General features: G+C 42.2%; 1 long non-coding RNA gene across 1 annotated transcript; it reads left to right on the top strand.

Annotated features, from left to right (window-relative positions):
- Positions 1 to 4,424: 4,424 nt before the first annotated feature.
- On the top strand, positions 4,425 to 26,586 carry LOC119539519. Its single transcript, XR_005217890.1, has 2 exons — positions 4,425 to 5,202; positions 26,310 to 26,586. It is a non-coding gene; the product is annotated as an uncharacterized LOC119539519 (long non-coding RNA).
- The last annotated feature ends 590 nt before the right edge of the window (positions 26,587 to 27,176 follow it).

Here is a 27,176-nt window from a genome sequence, read left to right as displayed (position 1 = left end):
CTAAATTTGCTTACACATACACTGGGTTGTCAGGATTTTCTCTTTTTTAAAAAAAATCTTTTTCTTGCTTTGCTTTTTCTATTACTATTTGCTGTTCTCCTATTATTAAGGTATTTAATAAGGCCTGAATATTACCCCAATTTGGGTTATAGGTCACTAATATCAAAGCAACTAACGTTTCTATTTTCTTTGGGTCTTCTCCATAGAGTGAGGTATTGTTTTCCAGTTATATAAATTTGATATGGAGAATGGGGGTATTTACATATGTAAACCTTGGATCTCCCTGTTGTCTACTTCTGTAGGCACTTGCTGGAGGGGTAGAAGTTTTGCCAGTGGGTCAACTGTGGGTTTTAGAGAGAACCCTGGCTAAACCAAGTACTCTGATGGTTGTGGGAGGTGAAGATCATTTCTATCTCCGGCTTTTTTACTTCTGGTAAAGGAAGTAGGAGGAGGAGGAGGAGTTGGAGGAAGAGGGGGCAGGGGGAGGAGGTGGTATGGAAGCTTCCTCCTTTCCTGATTTGTTGGCTTCTCGGTTACAGGTTACAGGGTGCAGGTGGAGCAGATAAAGGAGTTAATAAAGGCTCTAGTAGATCCTCCAGATTTGAATCAGAGTACATTTTTCTTTTCTCCACTAATCTTTATAGGTAAAATTTTACATTTTCTCATCAACATTAATTACTAGGAGAGACAAATAAAGGATTGAACATACAGCATCTCACCCATTTCCTCTCTTCTTTGCAGAACAAATTTTCTATAGAACCAGTCTCAGGCTATTCCTCTCCTGATTTTAAATCATATTGAGGCCAGACTGTGGTATAGGAATAAACCATTTTTTACAAACTCAAACTAAAATCTTTCTAATTTTTCAAAATGCAGCCCAAAGGACTACACTTAGGAATGCTATTTGAATTTTAATGAGTTTTAGTAATTAGTAACCAATTTGGAACAACTGAACAATACAAATGCAATAACACACCAATTAACAATTTAAACAGACATTTAACCCTTGCTATATCTGAGTAACATACTGATTAACAATTAAGCAGACATTAAACTTAATTTCATAAAATACCATTAATGGTTGCATTACTCATATTTCAGGAGTACACTCAACAGACATACACCTGTCAGGGTCTTGAACCCTGAAAACAGAAAAGCGTAGCGGTCAGTGTAAGGGGGACCGTTCTGGAAGCAGGACCCAGGGCCTCAAAACCCAGGTCCTTGGTGATCCACTCTCTCCGTCAGGAATCTGGACCTAGAACTGGAAACTGCGTCTCTCTCTGAAGCTTTAAAGCACTGAGGAACCTGGGGCAACAGCAGGGCAGGAGAAAACCTGATTGACAAGCCTCTAGACCAAAGGGGTCTAGCAGCCGGAAAAGGCTTGATTACTGTGCTTACCTGTCCTGCCAGGGCCCCAGAACTTCAGGCAGTGAGACTCCTTAGGCCCTATGTGGGTCACCACATTGACACTGATCAAACGCGGGTTCTCTGTCCAATGTGCTTAACAGCCAATCTGTGACATCGGGGTTTCAAGGGGAGAAAGAGTTTATTGCTATGCAAAGCAAGAACAGATGACTTAGCCTAAAATCTGTCTCCTTGAACTGCAGTAACTGATGGTTTTATAGTATTAAAAGATAGGCAGGGACAACTTGAAAGGTGAAATCACTGCCCTCCCCCCTACGTGGGATCAGACACCCAGGGGAGTGAATCTCCCTGGCAACGTGGAATATGACTCCCGGGGAGGAATGTAGACCTGGCATCGTGGGACGGAGAACATCTTCTTGACCAAAAGGGGGATGTGAAAGGAAATGAAATAAGCTTCAGTGGCAGAGAGAATCCAAAAGGAGCCGAGAGGTCACTCTGGTGGGCACTCTTACGCACACTTTAGACAACCCTTTTTAGGTTCTAAAGAATTGGGGTAGCTGGTGTTGGATACCTGAAACTATCAAACTACAACCCAGAACCCATGAATCTCGAAGACAGTTGTATAAAAATGTAGCTTATGAGGGGTGACAAGGGGATTGGGAAAGCCATAAGGACCACACTCCACTTTGTCTAGTTTATGGATGGATGAGTAGAAAAATAGGGGAAGGAAACAAACAGACAAAGGTACCCAGTGTTCTTTTTTACTTCAATTGCTCTTTTTCACTCTAATTATTATTCTTGTTATTCTTGTGTGTGTGCTAATGAAGGTGTCAGGGATTGATTTGGGTGATGAATGTACAACTATGTAATGGTACTGTGAACAATTGAAAGTACGATTTGTTTTGTATGACTGCGTGGTATATGAATATATCTCAATAAAATGAAGATTAAAAAAAAAAAAAAAAAAAAAAGACATAATGCTGAGCAAAATAAGCCAGGCACAAAAAGAGAGATATTGTATGTTACCACTAATGTGAATTCTGTGAAAAATGTACAATGTTTTATACTGTAGAATGTAGGGGACCTAGAGATACCAATTAGTGGAGGGGGAATGATAATCTAATAAGAACAGATAAACTATGGAGGGTAATCTCAATGTTATGGGAATGCTCAGGAATGATTATGGTTTGTAAACTTTCTTGGATATAGTAATATCATGTTGGAAGCAATAGAGTTATTTTAGGTTTCTTTTTTCTCTTATTCCTTTGTCTTCTTAGGGGTTGTTAATTTTCTTGGGGTATGGTAGGAACATGTTGGAAGCAATGTAGTTATTTTAGATTATTTGTTTTTCTTACTCCTCTGTTTGGACATGGTTTATTAATTTTCTTGGGGTATGGTAGGAACATATTGGAAGCAAAGTAGTTATTTTAGGTTATTTGTTTTCCTTAATCCATTGCTTTGTTTGAAATATTGTGGGGTTTTTTTGGCTGTTGTTTGCCTGTTTGTTTTTAATTTTTTGATAAACAAAGTTAAAAAATTGAAAAAAAATCAGTAGAAAAATGGGAGTAAAAACTAAATGACAAATAGGGTGGGATGGGGTGATGGTTTGGGTATTCTCTTTTCACTTTTATTTTTTATTCTTATTCTGATTCTTTCTGATGTAAGGAAAATGTTCAGAAATAGATTGTGGTGATGAACGCATAACTATATGATCATACTGTGAACAGTTGATTGTATACCATGGATGACTGTATGGTTTGTGAATATATTTCAATAAAACTGAATTTAAAAAAAAAAAAAAAAAAAAAAGATAGGCAGGGACAACTTGAAAGGTGAAATCACTGCCCTCCCCCCTACGTGGGATCAGACACCCAGGGGAGTGAATCTCCCTGGCAACGTGGAATATGACTCCCAGGGAGGAATGTAGACCTGGCATCGTGGGACGGAGAACATCTTCTTGACCAAAAGGGGGATGTGAAAGGAAATGAAATAAGCTTCAGTGGCAGAGAGATTCCAAAACGAGCCGAGAGGTCACTCTGGTGGGCACTCTTACGCACACTTTAGACAACCCTTTTTAGGTTCTAAAGAATTGGGGTAGCTGGTGGTGGATACCTGAAACTATCAAACTACAACCCAGAACCCATGAATCTCGAAGACAGTTGTATAAAAATGTAGCTTATGAGGGGTGTCAATGGGATTGGGAAAGCCATAAGGACCACACTCCACTTTGTCTAGTTTATGGATGGATGAGTAGAAAAATAGGGGAAGGAAACAAACAGACAAAGGTACCCAGTGTTCTTTTTTACTTCAATTGCTCTTTTTCACTCTAATTATTATTCTTGTTATTTTTGTGTGTGTGCTAATGAAGGTGTCAGGGATTGATTTAGGTGATGAATGTACAACTATGTAATGGTACTGTAAACAATCGAAAGTACGATTTGTTTTGTATGACTGCGTGGTATGTGAATATATCTCAATAAAAAAAAAAATTTCAAAAAAAAAAAAAAAAAAAAAAGAGGCAGGGAACCAACAGCAGCCCCAAAAATACTAGAGAATACCTAGGTCCCTATCTGAGACTCTATAAAAGTTTCACTCACTAAGTTTACTTTTCAGAAACTTAAAGTTCCTATGCCAAATAAGTCTCTAAAACCAGAGGCAATAGCCTCTCCAAGAACATCAACCCGGTGCATCCCCCTTCCCCATAATGTCGACACCCCTTTTCAATGTGAACAAGTTAGGGTGGTCACTGCCCAGCTATCCCTGAAGACTGAGACACTGAGACGGTGATCCAATGAGAGAGAGGGGTAGCAACTGACATGATAGGCTTTAACAAAGGAGTATGAATACTAAATCCATATATATATACACACATTAGTTTCTAGGTACTAGAATAGCTAGAAGAAAATAACTGACATGGTGGAATGGTAACCCATAACAGGCTTCAAAATTTGCTCTATAGCTACTTGTTAAATTATACTTTGAAAGTTATCACCTCCCTGTATATATATTATACTTCACAATAAGGAAATAACTGAAATGGTGGAACTGTAACCCATAACATTCTTTGAAATTTGCCCTATAACTACTTGTTAAATTGTACTTTGTAGGTTATCACTTTTCTTTATGTATATCTCACAATAAAAAAATATAAAAAAAGACAGGTTTTAGGTTATGAGTATAATTGCTCTAGATGATGTAATTAGAGATGATCTAATTATTAAGCATGTGCAGATTGATTACATGCTTAATCAAAGAACATATGTAAGAAAATGGTGGCCTTAATATGATGATGGATGTGATTTTTAGTATTATAATGAGGTGTAGGCCACTTATGGGTTAAAGTTTAAGTTACTGCATCTACCAGGCCAATTTTGGTTATATCCAGCTTCCTCTAGTAAGATAGTTTTGGAGTTGGGGTGCATTAGTTCTGGGCTTACTAGAGTTCCTTCATTAACAAACACTGGGGGTTGTCTTTGTGATCATAAGCTCTAAAGTTTTAAATCAGGATAAGGGGTACAAGCGGGGGCCAGTCATAAGGTTTTTACTTTCCCAAGATAAAGGTTATATAGTTATACAATCATTATCAAAGGTCAAGGCATCTGGATCTCAGTTCAGTGGGTTTCAGTAATTTTGGGTATTTCCTTTTGGCTATTCTACAATATACTAGAAAGTAAGAAAAAGGCATCTAATAATTCAGCCATCCTAATTATTTTTAATTCTTAATTTCTTGGTTACAACTGCATCACTTCCACCATGCTGCAATGGAGAGAGCAGTCACAGCCCCAAAAAGATTCGAGGGGAGGAAACAGGGACTTCCCCATGGAGTGTTGGTCAGTGGTAAGTAGAGCACGTTACAGGGCGGGAAGGGGAGGTGTTGACCATCCTTGTAAAATACAATCTGCCACATTCTGTGTGAGCTCTCGGTTTGCTTCAAGAGCGATCCCCATTTGTCACCAGTCATTATGTCAATAAGAATAGCAACTTGAGAAATTTCCCAAGGGCCTTGTTACTTTCCTCTTCTTTATCTTTGCACCTTCAGCATTCCACCATTATAGGTCCACAATAGATGCCTGTGGAAGGAAGGAATCCTTTTAAGTCTATCCTCTATCTTTCACATTGATTGCATCCTTTGATCCTTACCGTTTCACAGTTAAAGAAATCAAGGCTTAGAGGGGTAAATGTCCGGCCCAAGTTGACTCCACTTGGCTAGCAAGAGCTCAGTTGTGTCATGAACTCAGGTCTTCTGGGTTGACACTGTTTTTATTAAGAACTTGCTGCCTCCAAACGGTAAATAAAATTCCTAGGGGCTGTGACTGTTTCTTCCTCACGAGGCCATTTGCAGGGCGGTGAAGGATATCCCTCCACTGCTTGCAGACCAGTTCTGCATCTGGGACACTGTTGATTAAATATAATTTTGCATCTCTTGTTTCACGGAACCAGAGAAGGGCTAGGACATGGTCCCTCATGTTGAATTCAACTTCCAGGCTTGGGTGGAAGGCCTGGATGATGAAGTTGCTCTTCCCCTCTCTGTTCTGAGCAAGTGGCGCCTGGGTGGAGAGTGTGAGGTGAGTGGGAAACACCAAGGAGAGCTCACAAAGAAGAGTCAGACCTGGATCTGAGGAAACAGCATGGGGAGAGGAGGCAGGCTCAACCACGGAAGTGGTGGAGGCAGTTCCTGGAGGTCCAGCTCAGAGGGAAAGTGGAGCCAATTTCCGCCCCCTCCCCAGCTCACACCACCTCTAAAGGCGCTTCACAGCCTCAGGGGACATCCGGGCAAAGTATCGTGTGGGCGGCAGCTGCGTTTATCAAGATCCAGAGTGGGAGAGAGCTGATCGCAGCACTTGTATCAGCCTCAATTTTCCAAATCCTGCCTGTGCCCCAGGCCACCCCTGAACCAATCTTTGACTTTATCTCTTTAGAAATATCTCAGAGATTGCAGATCAGGAAGGGACTTTGGAAGCCACAACTTCCACTTCCACTGTGAAGATGACAGCACTGGACAGCCTAACCCCTTGAGGCCTGGAAAGAGCAAAGAGGACCAAACTTAGCTCCATGTGGTGGTGCTACAGCTGGTACCAGGTCCTTGCTGTCCCACACCAGCCACCCAGGGACCTCTTGGGGTCTTTTTGTCCCTAGTCTCCCCCGTCCTGCTCCCCTTTGCCAACATCAGCTCACCTCTTCCTGCACAGGCCCTCTGAAAGTAGCTCACTGAGATTTCTCATGTCACTTCTCAATGCCTTGGTCTCACCTTCACTGGCCTTGGAGGACCAGCCTCAACCCTATCATTTGTGAGTCACCCACGCTGCTTTGTCCCACCCCCTCCCCACAGTGTGCTCACCACTCTCCCCCACGCGGGAATTACTCATGGCTTATGTGACCAGTCCCGCTGGAATGTGCACCCTGCCTGACACCCCTGCCCCCACATCCCTTATGATTTTGTTTAACCCGACTATGTCTTTTCCCCCCCTCTGATGATTAAAATAACATGTTTGTTGTGGAAAATCTGTAAAATACAAAATGTATACAGAAGAAAAGAAAAAGTCCCCCTAACTTTACCACCCAAATATAGCTAATGTTGCCATTCTGATGGTTTTCCTTCTCATGTCCCTGTCACCAAATCTCCCCCCTGCTTCAGGCCTCACACATGTTGACTTTTCCCTCTCTTTTCCCTCCATCATTCTGTGAGTAAATCTACTCATCTTTATCATCTTAAAGGTCAGTTATTTTCTCAGGGAAATCTTCGTTTTACTCCCTATTACACACAGTACTCAGTACTTTTCCTTGTGGCACTTAGCACACTCGAAATAGATCATCGATTTGGTACTCTATGTTTAAAGTCTGTCTTACCTCCTGTACTTGACATAAGGTGCATGAGGGCAATGGCCTTGGTGTCCACCTTAGCAACCTGTACACGGAAAACACACAACCCCCTGGAAGAACCCTGGGTCTGTCCTCGCAGCACTTTAATCAGTTTAACAAACACAAACCACTACCATATGCCTCCTGTAGTTCCATGTACAGGATACAGAGCCAGAAGACCTGGTTCTTGTCCTCAAAGAGCCCTCAGCCTTTGAAGGAGACAGTAAATGGATCATTCCAATAATCGTAAGCACAGGATGATCAGCTGTGGTAAGCAAAGCACAGAGGAAGGGGTCCTTAAACTCTCCTGAGATGACTCCATTGTCTTCTTTTTCCTAGCTAATGCATTAACTTCATAGAATCATAGGGTAATAGAATTGGATGGGACCGTGGAATCAGCAGGTCGTTTCTTCCTGCAAAGTAGCAAAGTAAAGTGACTTGGCCAAAGCCAGGGGGAGATTTATTGTGGCAGAGCTGGGATTAGAAATTTGATCTTTAGACAACACTGCTCGTGCCTTGAAGGCCTTTGGAGTCACCCTATCCCTCCTGTTTCTATTCTATTAATTCTCAGCTCCCGCTGATTTTCTCTCCAGTCTCTCCACTTTTTCTCACCTCCATACCACTGTACCCCAAGTCACCATCACCTCTGGCCTGGGTGCCTACACTTGCCTCCTACTTCGCCCCTCTGTCTCTAGTCTTGCTCTGCTCAGAGCTCTTCTCCACTTTGCGGCCAGAGTGGGATTTCATGGATGCATATCTGAGCATGTCTATCCCTTGCTAAAACCCCATGGCTTCCCACCGAGCTTTTAGGAATATATTAAAAATTCTTCACATGACCTACCAGGCCTTTCTTTCTTTCCTTTTTTTTTTAATTCATTTTTATTGAGATATATTTACATTACCATGCAGTCATATAAAACAAAGCATACATTTCAGTTCACAGTACCATTATATAGTTGTGCATTCATCACCAAAATTAATTTTTGACATTTTCATTACTACACATACAAAAATAATAAGAATAAAAGTTAAAGTGAAAAAGAACAATTAAAGTAAAAAAAACACTGAATGCTTTTTTTTCCCCCCCATTTTTCTACTCATCCATCCATACACTGGACAGAGGAGTGTGATCCACATGACTTTCCCAATCCCATTGTCACCCCTCATAAGCTACATTTTTATACAATCGTCTTCAAGATCCATGGGTTCTGGGTTGTAGTTTGATAGTTTCAGGTATTTACTGCTAGCTATTCCAATTCATTAGAACCTAAAAAGGGTTGTCTGTATTGTGCTTAAGAGTGCCCACCAGAGTGACCTCTCGGCTCCTTTTGGATTCTCTCTGCCACTGAAGCTTATTTCATTTCCTTTCACATCCCCCTTTTGGTCAAGATGTTCTCCATCCCACAATGCCAGATCTAGATTCCTCCCCGGGAGTCATATTCCACGTTGCCAGGGAGACTCACTCCTCTGGGTGTCTGATCCCACGTAGGGGAGAGGGCAGTGATTTCACCTTTCAAGTTGGCTTAGCTAGAGAGAGAGGGCCACATCTGAGCAACAAAGAGGCATTTGGGAGGAGGCTCTTAGGCTCAATTATAGGGAGGCCTAGCCTCTCCTTTGCAGCAACAGTCTTCCCAAGGGCAAGTTACCAGGCCTTTCTTGATCTTTTCCCCACCCATCTTGCCAGCCTCTTCTTAGCCCCAGTCTCCTCTCTGCCTTTATGCTCCCATATCTTGGATTTCTCTTGGTCCCTTGAACTCATCCTGCTTTCTTGCAGCTTCTGGTCCCTCCATCACCTTCCCTTCTTCCTGTACCTGACTTACTCTAATTTAGTATTTGTTAAAGAGAAACGTATCTAGCCTTTAAGCATTTGGATATAGTTTTGCCCATTTTGATCAGAGTCCACCAAAATATCACATAACCTCTCTTGGACCTCTTGGAGAACAGTCCATTTTTTTGAGACTTGAAGGCAACCCATCACAAAGATGAGTTTTCAGTCCGCTTCGTGTGCCAGAGACCAGAACTCAGATTCCTGCCTTATTGGTGAGCTTTCTCTTTTTGTACCTGCATCTGGCCCTTTCAATTTCTGTGTGGTGAAACACACTGAACTAATTTCTTGAGGAACTTGGCTCTTGCCTGTCAAACAATAAATTTAGCTTTGTTTTTCAACCCCAACTCTGACAGTCTATATTTTGATTTGTCACCTTCAAGTCTCAGTTTAAACATCAGTTTCTAAGGGAGGACTTCCCTGACAGCCCATCCTGTGCTGTCTCTGGCTCTCCATTCTCTGACACACTACTCTGCCTTTTGTAAGAGTCACCACCTCATCATATCTGTCCTCCTGAGCCTCAAGGGGCAGGAAGTTAGTACAGTATCTGGCACTTAGTAGGAAATAAGTAAATATTAGCTTTGTTAGTAGATGCTCAATAAGTATCCCTTGATCCAAGTTGTCCTCAAATAGTTTCTCAGATAGCATACGTAATTTGTTGTTTACATTGGACTGAAATCTCTCCAAAGGATCCTGTCTGTATCTTTCTTTAAACCTCTCACATCATGGACCTCTTCATCCAAGAGACATTTCATAAATGCTTATTGATTAACCTTACAACAGTAACTTTCCCCAAAGGCATCACATGTGAAGTCACAATCAAATATAAAATAATATGTTCTGTGGCAGGTACATTGAGTATGAATGCAATGTGACAACAATTTATTAAGAATTAGGAAAGAGTGAAGATAGTCTTCTCTCCTTCCTCTGGACTTTGTTTCCTTGAAGTTGTGGGTTTCCTGACCCCCTGGGGGGTTTGGCTTTTTTGTATGTTTAGAGGGAAAAGGAACAATCAGACCAGGTGGGGTCTCCTAAAGAAAACCAGCCCCAAGTAAGCCTTGGCTTTAGAAGGTACTGGGTGCCTGGTCTGAGAGGCAGGACGCGGAAGCAGCGGCTTAGCCCTTGGTTGATGGCTGGGACCCTGGGCCTCTGACGGAAGGGAGGGGATACAGTTTCCTCAGGGCACGCGGAGATCCCAGCCTATTCAAGGCTTCCCTGCAGATGAGACTGGCTGCTGCAGTCCACGAGGACCCAGCCTGGGCACCCTGACTGGGGCACTTTCAGAGCCTCAGCACATGTCCTCCAACTCCCAGCCAGGGCCAAAGCAAGACCGTAGAGAGGCACTAAAAATATTTTGGTGTCCCACTCCACGTAATTAAAAATATAAACAACTATGCGTAATCCAAAACAGTCCCAAGGATGTGCTATAGAGTTGTGATTTTCACCCAGGATGACTACTTTAATGCTTCTTCCCTTTCTTCATCTCTTCCGCCTCTTCCTCTTCTGAAATACCAAATTATTTACAAAGTTTTTTTTTTTTTAATCCTCCTGACTTTTCTGATGTCATGTTTAAGTAACTAGGAAGTGCCGAGGGCAGCTGAGTGGCCTGACTTCTAATGGACCCCATGGGCCTGGGCAATGAGGGAGGCAATGCTGACCACGGGGTTGGAGGACCAGATCTCAGGACCACCCAGGCCTGGGAGTCCTCACATGACCCAAGGGAGGGAGCCTGAGAAATGTCGGATACTGGGATTCCAGTCCGGGATGGTCAGGGCCAGATTTGACATGAGTGAGTCCATGGAGAAATAGCACATCACTTGTACTCCAAGAGCTGTGGAGCAATTCATACCTGTTACATATATATGGACATACATACTTACATACACACAGGTGTGTCTAGACAGAGAAGGAACTAGTAACAATTATGGTTTCATAATACTGGTCTACTTTTTTTTTTCCCAACTGTGTGAGTTTTAAAAAAAAACCATTGAACAGCTATCATTTTGTCATAAAAATGACTTCAAAAATGACATCAATAAACTCAGCAGATTGCTCACTTGAGACTCTGACTTGCAGGATGGGTGCACTTGTGACCCTGGCCTGGGCTGGGAGGAAGGTCAGTGATGCCTTCCAGCTGTGGCTGCAGAGGAGGCCGAAGAGGAATTGAGATAGCATAGGCTGTGCCTTGTGCAAGATGGCGCAGGGCCAGTGCTAAGCATTCCTTCACTCCATCAAAGAGAACCCATCACCAGCCTTTGTTCCAGCCTCGGGGATCTCGGAGTTCACAAAGCAGACTGGGCTCCTTGATCCCCAGACTTAGAGTCTAAAGGAGGGGATCTGTGGGTCATGCTGACCTATCAGGAGAACACAGAAGGAGTGGGGCCAGCATACAGGGCCCAGGAACATCCCCAGGTCATGTATGGGGTGAGGGTGGGGAAGGTGGTGTGTCTTTTCCAGGGCACCCATCTCTTTAGCTCTTCCTTTCAGGATCTCCTCTCTGTGTTTGAGGGGCTGGAATGATTTTTTAAAAAAAAAAAAATTTAACATACAGTAAAATTGATCTTTTTTTTTAGTTACAGTTCTAAAGACTCACGTCATCAACACCACAATCAAGATACAGAACAGTTCCACCACCCCCAAAAAACCTCTTATTCCTTCATAGTCACATCCTCCTCCCCCAACTCCTGGGAGCCTTTGGCAACAGCTGATCTATTCTAGTTCCTCTAGTTTTGTCTTTTTGAAAATATCATGTAAGAGAAATCATATAGTATATAACCTTTTGAGACCAGCCTCTTTCACTCAGTACAATACCTTTGAGACTAATCCAAATTGTTGCAAGTATCAGTAGTTCGTTTCTTGTTATTGCAGACTAGTATGTCATGGTTATTCACTTACCAGTTGTCCATTTACCCATTTTAACCCAGTCTGTGATTATTACAAAGACAGCTGTTATGAACATTTACTCTTCAGGTTTTTGTATGAATACAGTTTCATTTTTCTAGGATAAATAACTAGGAGACGGCTGAGTCACATGGCAAGTCATGTGGCATATTGTAAACTATTTCCCATAGTAGTTGTATCATTTTGCATCCCACCAGCAGTGGATGCGATTTTCTCCCCAGTGCTGCCAATATTTTTTATTTTAGCCATTCTAATAGATCAGTAGTGGTATCTCATTATAGTTTTAGTTTGTATTTCTCTAAAGTTAATAATATTGAGTATATATTTTTGTTTGTTAATGAAATTTTATTGAGATATAATCACACACCATACAATCCATCTAACTGAGTATATTTTTATGTGCTTATTTGCCTTCCTTATATCTTCTTTGGGGAAGTTTCTATTTACGTCTATTGCTCATTTTAAAAATTGGGTTGTTTGTTTTCTTGCTGTTGAGTTTTGAGTTCTTTATATACTCTGGATACATATTCTTTGTTGGATGTGTGATTTGCAAATATTTTCTCCCACTGTGTCTTGTCTATGCACTCTCTTAACAGGATCTTCTTTTACACAGTAGACCTTTTAAATTGTGGTGGTTTTCTTTTTACTTATTTATTTTTATTGAGAGATGACTGACATAAAGCAAAGTGTACACATCTTAAGTGAATTTTTTACATATATATTCATCCATTTAACCACCATCAGGATCAAGATAGCATCCCCCAAAAGCTTCCCTTGTGTCCCTTCCCAGGCAATATGTAGCACCCCACCCCTGCTCCCCCCAAACCACTATCCTGACTTCTATCACTATAGATTGCTTTTGCCTGGAAGGTTTCCAAGGACTATGCTCCATGCGTGGTGACCTATCTGGTTTTGTCTTGGAACTGGAAGACTCCTGAAAAACCCACCTTGGGGAGAGAGGCAATGCCCCTCACCAGGTGACATGCAGAGGTTGGTGAACAAAGTCAAGCTTTGTGGGTACCGCCAAGCTAAGCCTCACACTAGGGAACAAATAGTTGGTGGAAAATGGCAGCAAAGGCCAAGTCATCTAAAGTCCAGTGAAGGGGGAAGGGTACAGCCCTGGGAATCAGAAGACATGGATTCAGTCCCCCTCTCTGACATTTACTGAAAATCCTTGAACAAATTATGTAAACTTCTCGAACTTCACTCACCTTGTCTGTAAAGTGGGAACAGTACTACCCATCACAATTGTCATTAGGCCTGTTCACAAATGTTTCAGCCACTCTTTCCTTCCAGGCATATAGGAAGATTGTACTTTGTCACCCACTTAACTCTTACCGATTAACCCAGGTATGGCTTTGGCCAGTGAAAAGGTGTCCTTTTTATGTGGAAGTTTAAAGAACTACTGTGTGCTTTGCCACATTCTCTCCTACTATGGCAACTGGCAAGGTTCCAGATTGTGGTTATCAGTCAGCCTGGGTTCTGGGGTGAGGACGATGATGGCTTGGAGCAGAGTCTCAGCCAGCCCACCATGGATATGCAGTATGAGCAATAAACATACATATGTTGCATAAAGCCATTGAGATCTGGGGTTGTTTGTTACCCTATTACCTACCCTGCCTGGCTTAATAGACTTATTAGCAATATTATATGAAATAAAATATATGGAACTTTTTGGTACATAATGTTTGATTCCCTTCTGATGTGGATTGAATTGTGTACCCTAGTTTGGACATGTTTTTGATCTGTATTTTGGTGGGTGTGGGCACATTGTAAATAAGACTTCTTCAAGATTTTACTTCAGTTAAGCTATGGTCCAGCTAAATCAGGTTGGGCCTTCATCTGGATTACTGGAGCCCTTTATAAGCAGAGTTAAAGTCTGATGGAGAGAGAAGCTATGGGGAGCAGCCAGAAGCTGGAAGTCAACGGAACCCAAAAGAGAAAGGAAAAGATGCCACCATGTGCATTGCCATGTGACAGAAAAGCCAAGGACCAAGGATCTCTGGCAGTCAGATCCAGAAAGCCACAGCCTTCTGGGAGAAAGCATCACCTTGCTGATGCCTCAATTCTGGATTTCTTCTAGCCTCAAAGCCATGAGCCAATAAATCCCCTTTGTTTAAGCTAACAAATTGCATGTTATTTGTTTTAGCAGCTAGGAAACTAAACACTTGCCTTTAAAAATCTCCTTCTTGCACATCAGATTCTGGCAGGGTCATTCTGTTTCACTCTGTGCCTCTCTATGCATGAGAAGACGTTAGCGCAGGAGCCCAGGTTGGTGCTGTTTGTGTGTCTGGGTAACATTTATCGATCACCCATTGCAGAAGCAGTTTTCAGAAAACTTGTAACGGATCAAAATATTTCAGATAATGGGAGGAGGATAGACAAGTGCTGCAACATCACATATGAGATGGGAAAACCTCCTGATTATCGAGGGCAAATCTGCATGAAGAAACCTGATATTTCCATGAATCAGACTGCCCAGCAGGTTACCAAAGACAACTTTGCCATATTTGATTATACACTATGTACACATGAAAGCAATCTGAGAGACTTGAATAGAAAAGGTAATCAAGTTGAAAACTGCAAAGCTAAAATTGAACTACTTGGTTGCTGTGAGCCACAAAAACAACTTAATATTGAAGATCCCTATTATGGGAATGACTCCAACTTTGGGACTGTGCACCAGCAGTGTGTTAGGTGCTGCAAAGCATTTTTGGAGAAGTCACAGTAAAGCTGCATCCATTCATTGCTGAAGGTCAACAATGATTAGCATCTTGACAGTGACGTTTTAGGTTTTTCACTCAATCTGTGTGTTAAAATGTAATGTTTCATAGCTTAAGGCGACAACTGTTTTTTCAATTGACTTACTGTTTCTTATCTTAAAAAACAATTGTAGATAGAAATCAATTTTGTGTTTGTCAGAAGAATTGATAAAAATCTTTGATTCAGGTAGTTTGTGGGATATGTTAAATGTTCTTAAACAAATTGGACCTTTTATCTTGCCCCAAGTACAAAAATAGTAGAACAAAAAAAAATAGTAGACCCACAAAATATGTTTTTTGTGAGTTTTGTGACACAGTCATTTCTTTCCAATGTTTAACCTTAAGGTACTATTCCAGTGACAGCTAGCATTCTAATATGCTTAATTATGATCTTAATAAATAATGAAATAAAACATCACTTTAAGGACCAATCAATAACTGAACCCATTGTTACTTTTATATAATCTTCCTCTTCAATAAGTTGATGTCCTCTACTCACCTATACTATGTCTCATCTTTTTATTCCAAGGCCTTTTATTGAATTACCTACTTCTAGTCACAATCTTGATAGGAAGTATTCTAATTCACACATACCCTTAGTGCACAGTTGTATGTTAAAAAGATAGGAAAGAGAGAATGATTTATGGAATTAATCTTTAGCACCTTTGATTATTCTTAATTTTTGTTTATCTAGTTTATTTCATAAGGAGGTCAGCTTTTTTGTTCCCATTTGGACCACTTTTCCTCTGAAAATTTAATTATATCCAGAAGGGACACTGTATGCTCTTTTATCTTATGCTCACTTTGACAAATGTGTCTGTTTTTATATGCACATATAAACCAAATGTCAACTATATATTGACGTTGATGGGAAAAAAATAGTTTAAAAAGCTGGAAAAGGAGAATTGTATTTTGTGGAGGTTCTTAAATAATATGTTGTGTTCTTTTATCAGTGGTTCATTTTTAGGAGAATATAGGTAATTTCTGGGTACTTTGAGAGAACTGTAATTTCAAATTCATTTGCTCATATACCAGAAAGTATTGTTTTCAAAATAAACTGAAGAGTATAAAAATACCACTGTGATCTATATCTGTCTATCTATCTATCTATCCATCTATCTATCTGTCTCTGTATCTATATCTATATCTCCTTCTTTATCTCTGAGGAGTCATGAACCCAGGAATTCTCTTACCAGCCCCAAACCCTTGATAAAAGGCAAGAGAAAAGACAGACAATCATCCCACCATAAAAGAAAAATGGAGAGGCGAGGACACCAAAGCAACAAAGGGAATGGAAATATGACAAAGATCAAAGAGGAGATACAAAATGACAGAGAAAGGAGGACAAAGTATATTAACAGCAGGAAAGAGGTACAAAGGATACTTGAGACACAGACAGATGTGATTCTAAGAAAAACTGAATGCAGAGGCAGACGGAAACTGTATCTCTTTGAGATGATCACCCCAACCCCACTCAGATGTTATCAGTGACAGTTTTGTCACAGGCTTTGGCTAATATAGCTCCTGGTTATCCATCTGCCAGACTTGGTCCCCAGTGTTTACTGAGCACAAACTCTGTGCCTGCTACTGTACTTGGTGCTGGGTTTAGAGATAAGCAAGCCCCAGTGCTGGCCTCTGCCTTCAAGGTTCTCCCTATTTGGGGGGAAACAGACACATGGACAGTGAGGGTACAATCTGGCATGTGCAATGCTGGAGGTACCCGCAAGGAATTAAGGGAGAAGGGGAATGAGGAGAAAGGGAACGAAGGGGAATCAGAGTGGACAAGTCTAATTGTCTTGAAGGCTTGGTAGGAGTTAGCAAAGGCAGGGTGGGCTTGGGGGAAGAAGAGGGTATGCTGTGCAAGAGGGCAACATGAGTCAAGTGGTGGAAGTGAGAAAATGCAGGTAGTATGGGTTTCCTGGAGCCTGGACGAGGCAGCAGGCCTCAGGAGATGAGGTTGTGTTGCATGTGGTGGGCTGGGTGAGACTTGGGCTGTGAAGCAGGGAAGTGACATGGTCAGATTTTAGCTAAATTGCTCTGACTGCTGTAGGGACAGTGGGTTGGGGCAAAATCCCAAGAGTGGGCTAAAAGGCCAGCCCAGAGGCCAGCAAGTGGGTAAGGTGGCTTCTGGGATAATCAGACTAGCAGTGCCTCATGAGTCCTTCCACGTGCTGGGCAGTGTTCTACGTGCTGTATGTGAGATACCTTCTTCACCCTCCTGATAACCCTATGACACCGGTGTTCTTATAATCCCCATTTATGGTGAGGTAACTGGGCATGGAGAGGTTAAGTCATGCATCCCAGCCCCCGACAGGCTGCCCCGCTCTGAATCAGCCTGTAGCCCCTCTCCATCCCGCCTCTCTGGGATCTGCTTCTCTTTGGAAGGGTGTCAAAGGGGGCAGTGTTTTTAACTGACATCCTTCTTCAGGTCTGCAAAATCTGTCGTGAACAGTACCCCATTCGAGCCTTGCAGCAGTAGCTTTGTGAGGTGAGTTTCATTATCCATTGCTAAGAAAACCAACCGAAGGAAATCGAATGATTTGTCAAAGGTCAGAAGCTCAGGCTTACGTCCTCCGCGTCGGAGTCCAGGGCTCCTCAGGGCTTAGTCAGCGCCGCAGCCAGCCTCACACTCCGCACGGCGCGTGCTTCAAAAGCAGGGCGCTTTCCACGACCCCTCAGCTGCCTCTGTCTAGGAAACTGCTTTTCTCAACCGAGTGAGCAAATCACAGACAGCTATGCTTGTTGGCAGCGCTTTTGTACGGTTGGGTAAGCGCTTCCGCCGCGCGGACCGGGTGACGTCAGCGGCCTGGGGGCCCGCCAGCCTTCTCCCGCCCAGGAGCAGACTTCCTGCCGCGCTCCGGGCGGTCCCCGGCCGCCTGGGGGAGTCGGCGCTCAGCTCCCGGAGTGAGGGGCTGGAAATCATCGTTTAGGAAACGTTCCCCTACGGGGAAGGAGACAAAAATGGGGAAGGGGGGGTTCAGAGGATACCGGGAGAGGGTGAGCAGGGAGACGTTCCATCTGGGGTGTGGGGCCTTTCTTGGGGCGAGAGGGGAGCAGACTGCGACATTTAAGATCGCGTGACTAACACACATGTAAATTGCGGGTGGAGGAAGAGAAAGGTAAGCAAAGCTAAGGAAATCTGGAAAAAGATGCACTTAAACAAACACAGAAGGTCAAACATAGGCCAAGAATAGAAGCTGATTCTGAATCCTCAAGAACGGGTACTTTTCTGAAGACACAAAGTACAGTATTGAAAACTCAGTAATATAGGAATAAAAGTAGTGCTCATTTCTTGTCTTTACTTTTTTAAATTATTAAAATATACCAGTTGTAAAAAAAAAAAAATTCTAAGCTTAGATAAAAAGAACTGAAGTAGAAAGTTGAAGAGCCCCCAACTTTCCTCCCCCATCAGCAACCCCACTCTCCAGGCCTGATTCGTAGATGTCCTCACTCACTTTATTCATTCCCTCAGCCAATATTTATCTCATTTAATCCTCACAGTGACCCTATAAGGTAATAACTATTACTATGTCTTTATTTTTAATAGCTGCTTTATGGAGAAATAATTCACATACCATACAATTCACCCTTTTAAAGTGTACAATTAAATGGTTTTTGTTTTTTTTTTTTAGTATTTTCACAGTTATATAACACCAAAATCAATTTTAGGACATTTTCATCACCCCAAAAAGAAACCCCATATCCATTGGCACTTACTCCCTATTTCCCAACCCTTTTCCCCCACCCACCCCCACCAGCCCAGCCCCAGCTTTAGGCAGCCATTAATCTTTTCTGTCTCTATTGATTCACCTATTCTGGATATTTCATATAAATGGAATCAAACAATATGTGGCCTGTTATGCCTGGCGTCTTTCACTTAGTATAATGTTTTCAAGGTGCATCAGAACTTCATTCCTTTTTAAATGCTGAATAATACTCCATTGTGTGGATAGACCACATTTTATTTATCCACTCATCAGGCAGTTAATGGACATTCGTGTTGTTTCCACATTTTGGCTGTTATGAATAATGCTGCTATGAACATTTGCATACACATTTTTGTGTGGACATATGTTATTTCTCTTGGGAATATACCTAGGAGTGCAATTTCTGAGTCATGTGGTAACTCTATATTTAACTTTTTGAGGAATTGCCAGAGTGTTTTCCAAAGTGGCAGCACCATTTTACATTCCTACCAGCCGTGTATGAGGGTTCCAATTTCTCCAATCTGTCCTTTTGATGCTAGTCATCCTAATGAGTGCAAGGTGGTATTGCATTGTGGTTAAGGTTTACATTTCCCTGTTGGCTAATAATGTTGAGCATTTTTTCATGTGATTATAAGCATTTTGTATATTGTCTTTGGAGAAATCTCTATTCAGATCCTTTCTCCATTTTAAAAATTGGGTTATTTGTCTTTTTATTATTGAGCTGTAATTGTTCTTTTTGTATGCTAAATACAAGTCCCTTACCAGCCATAAAATTTGCAAATATTTTATCTCATTCTGTGGGTTGTTATTTCATTTTTTTCATGATGTCTTTGAAGCACAGAAGTATTTAATTTTTTATTAACTTTTTATTTTGAAATAGTTTCAAACTTACAGGACAGTTACAAAAACAAAACAAACCCCATACAGAGAACTCCAACATACCCTTACCACCCCCCCCACCCCCACCCAGGTACCCAGATCCACCAATTTTAACTTTTTGCCACATCTACTATATCATTCTATCCATCCATCCATGTATCTATCATCCCATTTTCTGAATACTTGATTGTATGTTGTATATATCGTGCTTCTTGAACAATTAATATTGCCATGCACATTTCCTAAGAACAATGATGTTCACTTATGTAACCACTTAAGTGCAGTTATCAAGTACAAGAAATTTAACACTGATATAAAGCTCACAGTCTATAATGCGATTTTTCGTATGTCCCAACAATGTTCTTTTGAGTCTTTTCTCCTTCTTTATTAGATCCCATTCAGTATCATGTATTGGATTTAATTATCATTGTCTTTTTAGTTGTGCTTTCTATCTTTTTTTTAATTGAGGGAACACATATACAACATAATTTTTCAATCTCACCCCCTCCCAAACATACCATTCAATGGGATTAATCACAGTCACAATATTGCAGTACCCTCACCACCTTTCTTCTCCTTCTGGGATTCCCACAGTGGGTATACTGCTATGCTGGCTGGTGTCCCACAGATTCTTCAGGTTCTGTTCACTTTTCTTCATTCTTTGTTTTTTCTGCTGCTCAGACTGAATGGTTTCGATTTTTTACCAAGTTCACTGACTCTTTGGCCAGCTCCAATCTGCTGTTGAACCTCTCGAGGGAATTTTTTGTTTCTGTTACTGTGGACTTCAGTTCTGTTTGGTTCTTTTTCATAATTTCCATGTCTTTATTGATATTCTATTTGTGTTCACCTGTGATTTTTCTGATTTCCTTTAGTTCTTTTTCCTATTTTCCTTTAGCTCTTTGAGCATATTTAGAACCATTTATTTAAGTCTTTGTCTGTTGTATCCTAGGTCTGGTCCTCCTATTGATGGTTTCTAATGTTTTAATCTTCTCCTTTGCCTGGGCCTTCCCTCCATTTCTTTGTATGTTTTGTAAATTTTTGTTGAAAGCTGGATATTTTGATATTTTAATGTCAAACAGACATTCTTAGTTGACTGTTCCTTAAACTGGTATCCAGGTAGAGTTATGACAGAGGGCTCCTCAAATTCTAGGAGCTAGAACAAAACAAAACAAAAAAAAAAAAAAAAGAAGGAGGGGAACTTTCTCAGTATCTGCAGATTGACCTGTGCAATTGCTTTCCTTCAGGGCTTATCCTTACAATGAATTTAGAGAATAGCTCTAGGCCAAAGCATAGGGGCCCCGCCCTGTTCTTTTCTACTTGTCCTGGGCAGGCACAGGTGGCCCAAGGAATTCTCTGTTTGCCTGGTTCTGAATGTTCCTCTTCTCTAGGGAACAATTTCCTCATGGTCCCAGGCACTGCACTGTACGTAAACAGCCAGCAATCCCTTCCTCAGGCAGCCACTTGACTATTCTCCCACAGTGTTCTGTAGGGGAGCTCAGTGAGCCACCTTCTACATCAGGGCAAGTTCTAGGGTAGCAAGTCCCTTAGACCACCACCAGACAGATTGGACCAGACATACCCGCTCCCAGTATGTGCACAAGAGTTACTCTGCTCTCCCTGGAACCGGGATCAGAGTCCAACACTGGGAGCATGGGCTGGCGCTGTGTTGAGCTGGTGAGGGGTGGGAGAGGGGCCAGCTAGGGCACCACGAGATCCTATCACTTTTAAGTGGCCTTTTTCTTGATTCAGTACTCCTGCTGTTACTGCAGTCCTTTTCCTGGAGCTTTGAGAAAGGTATTTCTGCCAGTTTTTGCTGGTTGCTCAAAGCTTCAGTGGGGAGATGGAGCCCTGAAGTATCTCGCTCTGTCATCTTGATTGGGATGAAGCCTCAAGAGTTTAATTTTGAGGAAGTTCAATTTATCTATTTTTTCTTTTATTGCTTATGCTTTTGGCATCATATCTAAGAAACTGTTGCCTTATCCATGGTCACAAAGACTTGTATCTATGCTTTCTTGTAAGAATTCAGCAGCTTTAGCTCTTACATTTAGGTCCTTGATCCATTTCAAGTTAATTTTTGTATATGGTATGAGGTAAGGGTCCAACTTTTTTTTTTTTTTTCTTGCATGTGGTGATCCAGTTGTCCCAGAGTTGTTATGTCTTGACTGTGAGGACAAGGATTGTGTCTGGTTTTCCTCACCATTGTCTGCCTAGGATTCACTTTGCCCAGTGGCACATATAGATGGTCTATAAATATAGGTTGAATCGATGAATATATGTGTGACTGAGACTCAGGTTAAATAACTTACACAGGTCACTCAGCTAGAAAGTGGCCAGACATGGTTCAAATCCAGGTCTTTTCATTCATTTCCAATTAAGAGTTTTATACTTCTAAGTTTCTGATACATTCTTGGCCTTGGTTCTGATACAACCTCTTTGCCACAAGAAACCTGAGTTCCTCGAAGTTTTATTTGCTACCTTTCCATGTATCACCCAATTATTCTATTGTTTTTGAACAGCCACATTTCTCAAATCTAGTGAGTTTCGTGTCCCTTCTCCCTTGACTTCCCCCTCCCCAGCCACAGACGCAGACTCCACTTCCTACTGTGGTGGTTTTATAGGTGGGAAGTTCATCTAGATATCTGACCACATTCTCCTGCTGCACAATTGTACCATGAGTGTTTTGTGTGGCCATTTATTATGTGTGGCCATTTATTATGGGATGTAGGAGGCAATTTGGGAGAGTGCAAAGCTTTATGTGCTCTGCACTGTGTGAAGTGTGTTCTGGGTGAAGCCTGGTGTCCTTGCTCTGGCCTTGACGTGGCTCTCCCTTTTTGGACTGTGGTTTCTGATTCCAAGTGTATTTTGCCATCTCAGAGTAGAAGGAAGCCAGGTGATCTAAACCCGGTTGTAGAACATGTTGATGGATTCACCTTTCTTTGGATAAGAACAAGGGAAAGTCCTGAATGGAAAACAAGCTGCGCTCCTCCAAGTGGACCCAAGTTAAAGAGGAAGCTGAGGCGAGAGTTTGGTTGAACTGCCCTCCCCGACCCTGGCATTGTTGAATGTGGGCGCCCCCTGTTGGACCCTTTGGAAATTAATTCTTGGAACTAGGAGAATTAAGACAAGGCTGAGGGCAAAGGAAAAACATTAATTGAGAGCTTGCTATAGGTATATATTAGGCATTATTTAGGTAAACAATTTCATCCTAAAAAGGATCTTACAGGTGGGTTTTTAAAACCCCATTTTGTAAATATGGATGCTGAAACCTGCCCTAAGTCATACAGGATTTGAACCCAGAACTTCCCTGGCTCCCCAAAGCCCAGACAGTATCTTGTACTCTGAGAGGAGGGAGCCAGCAGGTAGGAAGGGGGTGTGAAGTCACCTCCCTCCCTTCAGCTTCCATGGAGTCTGTTGTTCATTTTGTTAAGATATCTCAAGGCCCAGGCAAGCTCCAGGGATCTCCTTGAAGCTGTGGTGTGCTTTAGCCAGCTCAGACAGACTGGTGAGGGTGATTGTTAAATAGTCTGGAGTTTTGCAAGCTGATTTGTTAAAATGTTGGCAGACGGGAGTATTTATATCATGGAAATTGGTAAATGCTAGAGAGTTGTGTTCTCCCTCTCCCGCCATGTTGGTTTACCAGCACAGCATTGTCTCTGGGGTTCCCCAGTGCCCCTAAGAGATATTGGCCTTGAGGCCCAGTGAGCGCTGAGCAGGATAGGGCCCTGCCCCAGTGGTTGCAAACTTCAGTTGCAGACTGAGGAAGGATAGACATATCTGTTGGAAAATGAGGAAGTGTATGCATGGGGGAGGGGGAAAAAAGAGACTGTGGAATTTCGGTTATTCGCTTGTAAACAAAGTATGGAAGTTTTTAATCACTGAGCTTTTCGGGGAGGGTTTGTAGCTTGTCATTAGAGTCCTCTTCTCTCAGAGCAATGGAAGGGGAGATGATCCAACTCCTGTGGAACCAGAAAAGTGCCCTGGATTGGGGGTGAGGGGTGGAGATGGACACAGGAGCTGTGTAACCCAGAAGACAGGCTTCAATATGCTGCTTGTGAGAGGAAAGATGACTTTGCATTTCTCCAGAGCCTCAAGGGCTTGGGGTGGGAGCAGTTTGTGGACAACATTCCCAACTCTGAGGCGTAGTTGGGACCCTTTTGCCTGCCAGGTGGTGGCCTTCCTCTGGCAGGGCCTCCAGATTACCTGAGCTACAGGGTCTGTGAAGAGCAGAGTGACTCTGAGCACCAAGGGAATCAAATTCCAGAGCTGACCCCTGGGTGCATTGGGTCATCTCCACTTGAAGACTCGAGTCAGGCACCTTCCTGGGCTGGTTTAGATGCTGCTAAGAAACAGCCACTTCTGGTAATGAAATAAGAGGCGCCTCCTTTATGCTGGGCAGTGGGAGGAGCATCTCCTTGGGGAAGGGAAGCTGGGCGTCCCAGCCCTTAACACTCCCCAGAGGTTTCTGTGTCCCTGACCCCTTTATGCTTATTAACAACCAGAGCTGAAGCCATCAACACTGCAGAGAAGAGGACAACTAAATAGGACTTCCCTCAAGGCCTAGGGCTAAGGAAAGGGAAAGGAAAGGATTGAGCAGCAGGTAATCAGAGAATTTGATTCACAGGCTGACTTATCTATCTTCAGCCCATGGTGATGACAGGGGCTGCTCCTTCCTTTCTCCTGGCCTGCTACCTCCATCCCTTGGAGATTCCCTGACATTTGACTGGGGAAGGTCAGAAAGACATGTGCATTCCCCACCCCCTGCCTGCTCAAGGCTACATTTCTGAGTTCCTGGATCCTGTCTGAGGACCCACCTTACTTAGCTATCCTGCCTGGTGCCAGAACGCCCTTCTGTTTCATAGACCAGGTTTACTCCAAGGTGTGTGACCTTATCCTACGGGGCACGACAGGAAAGCCACCGTCTCTAGGCAACCAAGTAACCCAAATACAGTGAGGGGTGGAGCAGCAGGTGGAGGGTGGGTCATTTGGTTCCAGGTGTTGTTGACTCTTAAGTTCAACCTAGGGCTAGAGTCAAAGGGATGCCCAGATTCAGATGCAATGGGTGTGGGCAGGTAAGAGCTGAGACTGCTTTTATTTTAGGGTTAATTAGGATTAATTAGCCCTTGTGCAGGGCAGGCTTCCACCTGGTGGCATAGCTCCCAGGCTTAGGCGGCCTGGACAACCCTCTCTGGCAAGGTGAACACTGGGATGGCATGTGCAATGGGAGGGGGCTCACACTCAGAGGCTGCTGGTATCTGTTAAGCAGGGGTTAGCACTGTGTGGCACAGAAACTGATAATCAGCTAAATATTGGCTTAGTCACCAACTTTACACCACCTTCCCTAACCTTTGAGAGAGCCTGCTCCCCACTTCTGCTTGTGGAGCTGCTGTCTCGGTTAACCTCCCTCCCTCCCTCCCTTCCTTCCTCAAATATTTACTAAGTTTCTGTTAGGTGTCAGGTGCTAAACGTGACACTGGATATGGCCCATTTTGCTCCCATGGAGGTCACAGAACACTGGGAAGGGAGACATTGAAAATTAATTAAAAGGTGATGGTGAAGGAGGGGGTGTTATGAAGGAAAAGTGCAGGGCATATAAGGAGTACCTAATTTGGTCTGGGGTGGCAGGGAATGCCTATTGAAGAAGACATCATTTAAGACATGCGTGAGGAATTAGCAGGAATGAAAATAGAAACTCCATGAGGGCAGGGATCATGTCTGACTTGATTACTTAGTGCAATGTCTGCAATGGAGTAGGTACGCAAAATATTGGTTGAAAGAATGAAGAAATCCAGGTGAATAAAGGAATTTTGTGTATACAGGTGTGCCCTGTAGTTAACCTGCCTTTAGTTTGGCTTGGGAAACAGCTTTTGTAAAACAGCTGATGCTCTGACTAACTAATAATAGAGACTATATGAGAGAGTGATATTAATGAGATGCACACACTTAGAGGCAACATGTTAATAGAACAAGCCCTGACATGGAGTCCTTCCAACTTGGGTTTGAACTCTGATTCAGCCACTTTGTAGCTCTGAGAACTCAAACAAGTTACCCAACTTTCCTGCTTTTATTTTCTATAAATTCCATTTCTCAGCACTGTGAGGACAAAAGACAGTGTATATAAATTGTCTGGAATATTATATTCAATACTTGGTAGTTTCTATTATTATTTATACATGCCAAGCTTATATCCATAAAAGACTTTGATGGTTACAAAAAAGTCATAAATATGATAAACCTGAATATTGATAAACAAGAGTAAAAAAATAAATCAAGTAGGAGGGGAGGAAGAGGTGTGTATACAGTACTAGACAATATCTATGTAGAGAGAGGAAGAGACCTGCGAAGATAAACCAGAATCCTTTTTTATTGTGAAGGGGCCTCCTTGCTTGGCATACTGGCTGCTTTTACCCCTAAGACAGTCTTGTTCCAGGGGTTTGGAATTGTTCAACCCCCCAAAATGCATTTGTGTCAAATTTTGGATGAGGGATATTGAAATGGGAAGGGGGTTGATAAGTATTTACCCACTGACCATGATTGTAGGAAGGAGAGCAGACCCTTGTCTGAGTTTACAAAACATCTTTGTAAATCCCCAGATTGGATGATGCATAAATACTTACACAACTTTTCTCATCCTTTCTCAGTTATATTTATGAAGAGAGTCTGGTGCTTCCTGTTTGCATTCTTTTACCACAAGTTAACCGCTGTTCCTACTTTCACTTAAGTTTTGTTTCTTACTCTGTGAGAAATTTTTGAGCAGATTGAAAACATTTCCTGAAGTGGTTTCTCAAATCTCTTTTCTAATATCTGAGTTTTTATTGTGAATTAGTGGAGCTGAGCTACCATCAAGTTCCAAATGCCATTTTTAGTTTACCCCACCTTTCAATGCCTAAAAACCATCACTTTATCTGAACTCTTCACATTTTCATTACCTCTATTACCAGTATTAGTGATTGGCTGTCTTTGGGGGCAATTTTCACAAGGAAAGAAAGTTTTAAAAAAAGTTGTTTCTCCTAGATTCCTGCCCTCTGGACCACCAGCTGAGAAACACAAAGCTGCAAGCTGCGTTGGAAGGCCTCGGAAGCTGGGTGGTCTGCTGTAATCACTCAGCCAGATCCGGCTTGACAGCACTATTCATGCCTGTGCCCCAGCAAAACAGTGAGTTCCCACATGTGAGGGGTCGTCATGGACAACTGAAATGAGAAGCGTTAAATTTGCAGATGCCATGTGTTTACTGCACTGAATATCCATATCAAGGAAACATGGGCAAGCAATAAAGCCATGTGCCACATTATTGCTTCATTGATTCATTATGGCTTCATTATTCTAGAATTGAATAATTCTAGATATGATTAGTTGTAGCCACAGAGTTAAGCCCCACTGTTAGTCATAGTTTTTTATTTTGGGGAGGGGGACAAATTAATGAGAACACAATGCAAATGTTGCTCTTTCACTGGGGAGAGACAGATCCAACATAATATAGTTTGCATCTTTGCCTCCTGTCTAAGTTCTTATCCTTTTTCTATCATTATCATTATGTCATTATTGAATCTTCAAGTCATGACCCTTTTTAGGAAATGATGGAGAAAATGCAGTTGCTCTATAGTCGCCAATTACATTATGTTTTTGCAAATAAATGCACCCACCTTTCAGTCTAACTCATTTATTATAAAATGGTAAGAGGTCCAACAAGTCTTTGTTTAGAGATACAGCTCATGTGTTGCTTGCTGAATTTCTTGTAAAAAGGATTCAAGATAGTGTATGTCCAGCTGAACCACTGAGAAGGGAACAATGACTGGTTGTAGATCATGTCAGACACAATGCTCTGACTGCAGAAACTCAGCATCTTCTGCACATATTTTGCAGAGATGAGAGATCTCTGTT

Source organism: Choloepus didactylus, chromosome 7 (genome assembly GCF_015220235.1).
Source record: "Choloepus didactylus isolate mChoDid1 chromosome 7, mChoDid1.pri, whole genome shotgun sequence".
In the NCBI taxonomy this organism is placed as follows: domain Eukaryota; kingdom Metazoa; phylum Chordata; class Mammalia; order Pilosa; family Megalonychidae; genus Choloepus; species Choloepus didactylus.
Note: the sequence above shows the minus strand (reverse complement) of the source record. Positions and strands in the feature narration are given on the sequence as shown.